At 47.8% G+C, this 8,080-nt stretch overlaps 1 protein-coding gene across 1 annotated transcript in view; it reads right to left on the bottom strand.

The window, feature by feature from the left end:
• LOC142585134 (uncharacterized) overlaps nucleotides 1-8,080 on the bottom strand; it is a 211,287-nt gene that overhangs the window by 157,803 nt on the left and 45,404 nt on the right. The gene's annotated exons all lie outside the window — the stretch shown is intronic.

Below are 8,080 nucleotides of genomic sequence, written 5' to 3' on the forward strand. Positions count from 1 at the left end.
TGCTGGTAATGACCTCGCCGACGAAGCCACCCGGTCTGCCCATCTGGACGCACGACCAGTTCCAGTCCCCTTATCCAGAACTGACGTTGCAAGAAAGCTTCATATTGTGGCTAAAGCTATGATATACAAATACTGGTCTTCTTCCGACCTCCCGGAGTGTGTCATCTTCTAAGATTCGTTCCATTACTAATGCTACAAGTGCCATCAAAAGTTTCCCACTCTGGGGCGACTGTATTGTACCGCCTCTGCCTCGGTTTGGTATTTACGAAGGCTATACTCGTCAACATTGAAATGGGGGATACGCGCATGTGCGATCCTTGTAGAACTATAGAAGTCATTAAACACCTCCTATGTCTGTGTTCACAGTACGACGTCGAGCGCGAAGCTCTCCGGACAGCGCTGAACTGACTGGACTCTCGACCTTTTTCGGAAATGAAGATCCTTGGACCACGGCCGCACGCATCGATGGTACAGAAAGCCACAAAAGCATTGTTGCGTTACCTCAAGTCGGAACGTCTTGGCGACCGTGTGTAGACTCAGTGTGAACATTTAAAAGTGCGCTAAACTGTGGTCTTTGTATGTCCTCTCCCCCTCTCTTTTGATCTCTATACCCTTTCCTCCAGTGCCGGGTAGGAAACCGGACGCACGCTAGGTAACCTCCCTGCCTTTTCTCTCTTCTTTTTTTCTCTCTCTCTGTCTCATATTTCCTTATTTCCGACAATCTTGATTGAAATGTTCTTCCTGGCTGTTAAGTCCTTAACGACCTTAATTAGGCGGCATTTCACTTTTAATCATAAACCCTTAACAGAAATACTGTACGGCGTGAGTCCGGCAAGACAGCACGGCAAGACAGCACCCCCTCAGAAATATCTCAACACCCGCACCCGTGCCTGCATTCAAAGAAACTTACGTACACGTTTTCATATTGCACGAATCTTGCCAGCGAATTCCTTTTTAAATATTGCGCACTTCAACTCTTTTCGGTACTAATACCACCTGGATTATTGGCAGCGCCGTTCTCCAGGTGGTTATTGAAACTATAAACTGTAATTCACCTATTCTGTTATGGGCCAGCAGGTCGTTCTGTTTACCCGCCGTGGTTGCTCAGTGGCTATGGTGTTGGGCTGCTGAGCACGAGGTCGCGGGATCGAATCCCGGCCACGGCGGCCGCATTTCGATGGGGGCGAAAACACCCGTGTACTTAGATTTAGGTGCACGTTAAAGAACTCCAGGTGGTCGAAATTTCCGGGGTCCTCCACTACGGCGTGCCTCATAATCAGAAAGTGGTTTTGGCACGTAAAACCCCATAATTTAATTTTTTTAGGTCGTTCTGTTTGTTCCCATTCAAAGACGAATTGCAGTCACAATTGCCGCTTCTTCGCACGAGGAGAATGCGAGAAGGTTTCAAGTTTTCTCCTGAGTCCAGTGTGCTTCCCAGTGGCAGCATTTGCTCACTCACCGTCGAAATAATTTCGAGTAAAAGATACAGAACTGAGAGAGAAGGAGAGAGAGAGGGAGAGAAGTAACATGCTTATTTTGTAAATGAAGCTTAGGAAAGGCATCCCTATTCTAAAATGTTTTCTGCTAGGGTTGCCTCTTGGGCGCTCCATTGCCACCAGCCGAAGCTGATCCTCGGGGCTGGAGCTGGCAATATTTTGCCCGAACCTTATAGAAATATGGCTCGAGTAAAGTGAGGCATGGACTAAAGTTAGCTTAGTACGTGACTCAGTAAATACCAAAAAATGTCATGAGTAAATCGGACAAGAAATCCTTCTGCTCATTGCAAGAACAGGTGGCGTCGACATCCACGTCTGAGTGGCAGCTCTAACTAGAATTTTTTACGCAATCCTGAGGTCAGTGTTGTGCTGGTTGCACGCGGCCGAAGTAATTTTGGGGTCGGAAATGCGCGGTGAGATTTGGACACGCCCTACACCATCTATAAGATGCTTGCAGAACATCATCAAACGTTTTGGCTATGTTTTTGGCTACTTTTCCCTCATGGAAAATTTCGGTTTGGGTATCTTTGGGCTACATTTCGAGGTCATTTGCATATTTTTTGTGGGGACCATCTGGCAACCCTGACCAGTTCATTAAATTATCTCGACCATGTGCCTGTTCTACAAAGCAGCGCCTAATGCACCAGCACTAAGCTGCTGGCGAGATCGGGAGTCGCTTTGCGAGGGTATTTCGCAAGCAGACAGCACGCACTGATCGTCTGTGCAAGGTTGCTCGCTTGGATTGCACGTTTGGCCTTAGCAACGTGTGTGCTACATGTGTGCCTACCGATGAATGTCTAATAGGAGCTCCGCAACACAGTGTGCGTGGTCGAAATGGCTCCAATATATAGCAATGCCGATATATGAAAAATTGGAGAAATCCACACCGTTCCAATTACTGGTATTGTTAAACCAATTTTCAATTGTATTTAATTATGGGCGAACTAAGTGTACAGTGTTAATCGTTTTGGCAAAAAATTAGCGTTCTTCGACGAGCTCGGGCTGGATCGCAAGCGTCATCGGCCGCGGCGTCCGCCGAGCTAGGCCTACAGCGACCCTATCGCTGGATGTCTGCGGAGCCGGCACCCGACAACGCGCAGCGGTGAATTGTTTTGTCACTGACACAGGCATAATTTTATTGACAGTGTTCGCGTAAAGCGAAGCAGTGTTGTGCAAAGTTGTTTATATTGCGTTTCTTGAGGTGGATGTGAAGTCATCCGAGTGTGTACAAGCTGGGGCGCTGGATCTGTGCGGAGCTTACGCGCCGCTCGCTCGTTCGGATGCACGTACGGAACGTACCGTGTGCTCCGAATCGTCGTCTGCCGCATGCCGGAGCATGCAGCGCCGCACATCGGATCGGAAGCCGAATCGTACCGTGTGTCTCCTGCAGTCCATTGGATTCCGGGTCACAGTGGCATTTGCGGAAGCGATAAAGCCTACCATTCGACGCAAGGTCTAATTTTTAATGGATCCGCTTCACAGGGGCCTGCACCTTCTCAGCCTGATTTTCCCGATCGTGATAAAGTACGTACAGGGCTTTATTAAGGAGCAGCGAAATAAGCACCTGCAAGACGTTGTACCTCCGGCCACCACCCACTGCCTCCTGGTTTACTTCGCGCTGGGCAAGTGCTTCTTATAGGCTGCAGTCTGACGTCCCCTTCACACAGAACGCCCCAGAAAAGCGACGAACTTACTCGAGCCGTGAGCCCGAGGCAAGTCAGCAAAATATGAAAGCTGACGGCGACATACATGCCTCCACCAGTTGCGGCCTCACCTCTCCAGACTACGAGCAACCCTGAACTGGGTCTCTACAGGCTTGGTGGATCTGTCCGGATTCGACCAGTTGGTGCCCAGATGACTGTCGCGCTGCAGCCCTGGGGTCTCTCCTGGACATTTTCGCGGGATGTCACACTAGTTGGAGACCTTGCTACTCGTTGCCAGCCTCCCACTCTCTTTCTTATTCCTCGTAATAGGCCAAAGAACCATGTCATCGAAAATAGAACTTTTCTTCAATCGGTAAAAATGAAGAGGAGGGAAAAACCTTCAAAAATAAGAGACTGGCAAATTAGTTTACAACTGAAAATTGCACTTCATGATAGCAATTTACTCTGCAAATCTTGTCTTGTGACTCATGGATTTACTGATATCTGCTATACTTTTCTGGGATGGACAGTCTTCGCCAGAGAAGGTTCGTCCACTTAAAAAAGTAATGAGACATCGTGCATCATCTATGAAGCTTGGCTGTGACACTACTTCTGCAGTAGCTTAGCAATATTTACTTTAAAAAGAATTTGGTGCAGTAAGAAAGCCTAGCACTCCATAGGTGTTATATTGACATTACGTGAATTACCTTCAATTTGTCTAGCGCGTTGTAGCCTTCCAGGTCGCCAGGTAACTTTGTGCACATTTGCCATGGTTTTAATAACGTTTGTGTTTGCTTGCGCATCGAACTTGGTTGTGTGATTGCGCAATGTAACACCCCATGCAGTGCTGATTATTGCACGTGCAATTCTACATGTGTGCCTACCGATGAATGTCTAATAGGAGCTCCGCAACACAGTGTGCGTGGTCGAAATGGCTCCAATATATAGCAATGCCGATATATGAAAAATTGGAGAAATCCACACCGTTCCAATTACTGGTATTGTTAAACCAATTTTCAACATATCGGCAGCGCCATGCAGTATTCGTGCTCCTTCAACCACGAGCACCGCGTTGCAGCTCATATTGAACGCTGTTGTATCTTCTTCGCAAGCTCGCTCCTTTTTTACGACATTTCGCTTCTCCAGCAGCACAGCTCAGGAACATTTAGTTACCCAATCTGTGGGACAGACAGCACAAAGAAGGCGATATAGCAATACAAGCGCACATGTAAACTTTACCTGTGCTTTCCTTTCATTGTTGATGAGTCTAAAGCATATGTTCTGCATAATGAACGCCTAGACCATACGCAGATTCTGTGAGCGCTCGACATTGGCTGTTCTATATAAGTGTGCATTATCGACTGCCACTCGTATAGGCATTAGCTGCTTCAGTTTATAAAGCAAAAATGACCGCCACTATGTTCCTTCGTAGAAAGCATCAAAACCGCAAAGTATGTCTTTCCCGTTTTCGGAATCACGCATTCTACCAGAGACGTATCTTCGAGCGTATGTGACTTAGATTCATTGCGGGAAACCATATCGCTAAACGGAAAGGGGGGGGGGGGACATCGTTAGGAGCTTGCCGGGCTTTCACGTCCCGTTTTTCACAATATTTCTTTTTTCTCGCATGAAACTCTTTCGTATTCTTTTTCGCCCTACAAGCTCAAGTGCGAACCATTCTACAGTCATTGAGATACTGCTTTCTGCTCTTCGCAATCTGAGGATTTACCATAAACAGTTAGAGGATAGCCCGTATCTTTTTTGCCTTCGTTTTTATTATTACGATATAGTTATAGGGACTCTCCAGGTGCATTTCTGCCGTCGCCGTCGCCGTGAGGTTCCGTATAAAGTCCCATGGTGAGAAAATCGTCGCCGCACGTTGTGTGCTGTATGTGCAAGGGAAAGCTTGCGAGGGTGAGCCGTCAGTCACGGATCAATCTTGCTTACACCAGGGACAGAAGCGGGAAGGTAGAGCGCCGTCTTCCGTCGCGCGCAAGGCTCCGGGAAGAGGGTAGGGAGCTGGGATCACGCTTTACTCTGGGCGGGCCTCGCGCGCCTTCCCTGGGCGCCATATCTTGAAAGCCATCTGTGACGGGGACCGAGTACACGCGCGCTGTGTTTTCGCGGCTTAGTTCACGTTGGGACGCGAGACGGAGCACCATGGTGAATTAACTCGATGCTGCCGCTCTTCCTTACTCCAACATTTTGACAGAGAGTTTTCGCGGTCATCGAGTGAGGTGTGTTCGTGTTTGCTTGTCGGCACGTGGCCTCATGCTTGTTATTTTAGTTAGTATGTCTATGTTTACACTATTATATGACTGGTAAATCTACTGGGCCCTATAACGTAAAACTATTCCAACATGTTTTTATTGCAATCTCCTGACGTCGAATTTGAGTAACCGCCGACGCAAGCATCGGGCGGTCGCCCGCAGGGCTGTCTGAACAGACCAATCAAACCCTCTCCTCGTTCATAGGAGGTCACTTTCGTTTGCTTGAAAGACGAATAGCATTGCCTACAGTGAGCTGCTTGTCTTACCTAATTGGCTGACAAGAGCCGAGGAGCACGCTCAAGTTCAGAGGGATTCGATGGGGCCGAGCCATTGCACTGAAAGTCGATAACCGGATAAAGAGGGTGGTGCTGGCGTCTGCGATTGATACGCTTTCCCGTACTTAGCTTGCGGTGGCTGGTCGAAAATAGTGGCGCCATGCAAAGGAAGCTTAAGAATGATGCTAAAACGGATCCTCAGCAAAGAAGAGTTGGCAGAACGAGGTCGTAAACGTGCCGAAAGTGCTCGAAAACGTTACACGGCCACGCAAAAAGTTTTATTATACCAAAATAAACCCAGGCTCTCTCACAGGTGCGAGTAGCCAGTGCTTGAGCGATCGGCGGCAGCCATCTTCTATTCCTTTCTGAATGGGCAGCCTGCGGCTACTCAGAAGAAAATTTAGTTTTGTGCGGCATATTAATGCATGTTTAACGCGTACACGTCACTTTGAAGCGGTGATTCTTTGAGGTTTTATGACGTCGCCTGACAGGCAGGAGAAGTGGTTGCAGCCCGAAAACTTTTGAGCAATAGCCGAGGCTTAATGATAAAAGGCGTCGAATCAGAAATAACTATTTTTTCTTTTGTTCTGCCAAATTATGCATAATCAGTGTGTACACGTCATATCAGATGGGGAGCTATCACGGTGTTCGTGACGTCGCGTGACAGAGAGGTGAAGTAGGGGTGGTCCAAAAAATGTTTTTGACCAATCGCGAAGGGCTGATTGCAGAATTGGAATAGAAAAGTTTGGAATAGTTTTACGTTATAGCCACCCTACTATCATTATTTCAACTGTCTACTGATTTGTTATCGCAATCGATGATACGCCTTTCAGGTGAAAGTGTGAGTTTTTTACCATTAACCAGGTTCAGTTCTCGCACGCCACGTGCGGACTGACATACCATCATACATTTCGAGCTTTTCTTCATTGTAGTGGACATACGGCCTTCGTATACGTCAACGCATTTCATAAACCTATTCCGCCGAGTGCTTGCATGAAGCACTGGTAGCCACAAAGATAGAACAATAATCGGCTCGACATGAGGGCCAAGAAAGGGTTACACGCCTAGTCTCGTATGCTCCACACTTTCGCCGCACGGGTCGAGTTTGCGTGCTTTGGAATACAATGTCTTCTTTGCTCACTTGAAGTTCAAGTTTATTCATAGACAAAACAAACACATAAATCTAGTGTACAGACGAATATCTCAAAGCATTGATACTGAAAATGAGACCCTCCTGACGCACTTAGGACGGGTTTGGCGCATCTAGAATCTTTTCATCTCGCAATAACTTCCAGAAGAAAAAGAAAAGGTCAACCAAGTGTCCACGCTAAGGAATTCGCGGTCGACGTAATTTCGTGTGATATACAATATGAACAACATGCGCAATGACTGAATGCTGAGCATTACAGAGACAAAAGACAGAATGGCGGTACAGAAATCTTGCTTCTCTCAAGAGCGATGCTGTTAATGGTTGCGATAACGTTGCCGGTAGGAACAATTGGCATGTTTTTTAAAATTTACAGCTGTATTGGCGTAAGTAACCACAACTGAAAACTGGAAGCTATTCATTGCTAAGGCTATGATTAAGCGTGCTGATCATAGCTTACAATCTTTTCACACGGAAGAACCACAAGCCATAATATGCTGAAAGTCTTGCCATTGTTCTCAGTGTGGGGGCATTGCCATGCACATTCGTGAACTGTCCATTGTAAGATTTGGATGACGATCTTGCCGCTACCACCAGTTGAAGGGTTGAAGGTCGTAGAGAGGAACTTGGGAGGAACTAGGCGTACAGGGTTTATTTGCAGTATTTACATTTTAAACAAGATATACATTCGACAGTCTAGCGTGGCTCCCAAATGGAGCCCGCAAAACGAAGCATACATCATACGAGCACGAAGCTCCAAACACACTCAGCACACTGCTGGTCGAGCACGATGACGAGCACCTGACCAGCACACTGACGAACACCTTCTCGAGCACACCTAGCAGCCGACAAACAGCCGCTTATAAACACTCCGTGCTCCCTAGATCCCTAGGTGAGAGAACCGTTCGACCAGTCATCGAAGCCGAGCCGCCTTTGAGCGGGAGGGCTTAGACACACACGTACGCACTGGTTTCCAGGAAGCCGAGTTGAGTGCGTCCTCGTAGCCAGCTGGTCACGCCTGACCCCAGCCGGCGGCTCTAAATTCCAGAGCTGCCTTTCTCCTGTAGTCGCCACGAGTGTCAGCAGACTGCGACGAATCCTGGGGCCCACGTACCGCAACGCACCATTTTGTTAGGGAAGCTCTTCTTGCTGCAGATAGGCCATGAAGACCCGGCAAATTACCGAACAATACATGGGGCGCCAAACGTGGCCAGCCCTGCTGCCGTCGCCGATTCCCCGAACGAGGCGC

Source organism: Dermacentor variabilis, chromosome 6, assembly GCF_050947875.1.
Source record: "Dermacentor variabilis isolate Ectoservices chromosome 6, ASM5094787v1, whole genome shotgun sequence".
In the NCBI taxonomy this organism is placed as follows: Eukaryota; Metazoa; Arthropoda; class Arachnida; order Ixodida; family Ixodidae; genus Dermacentor; species Dermacentor variabilis.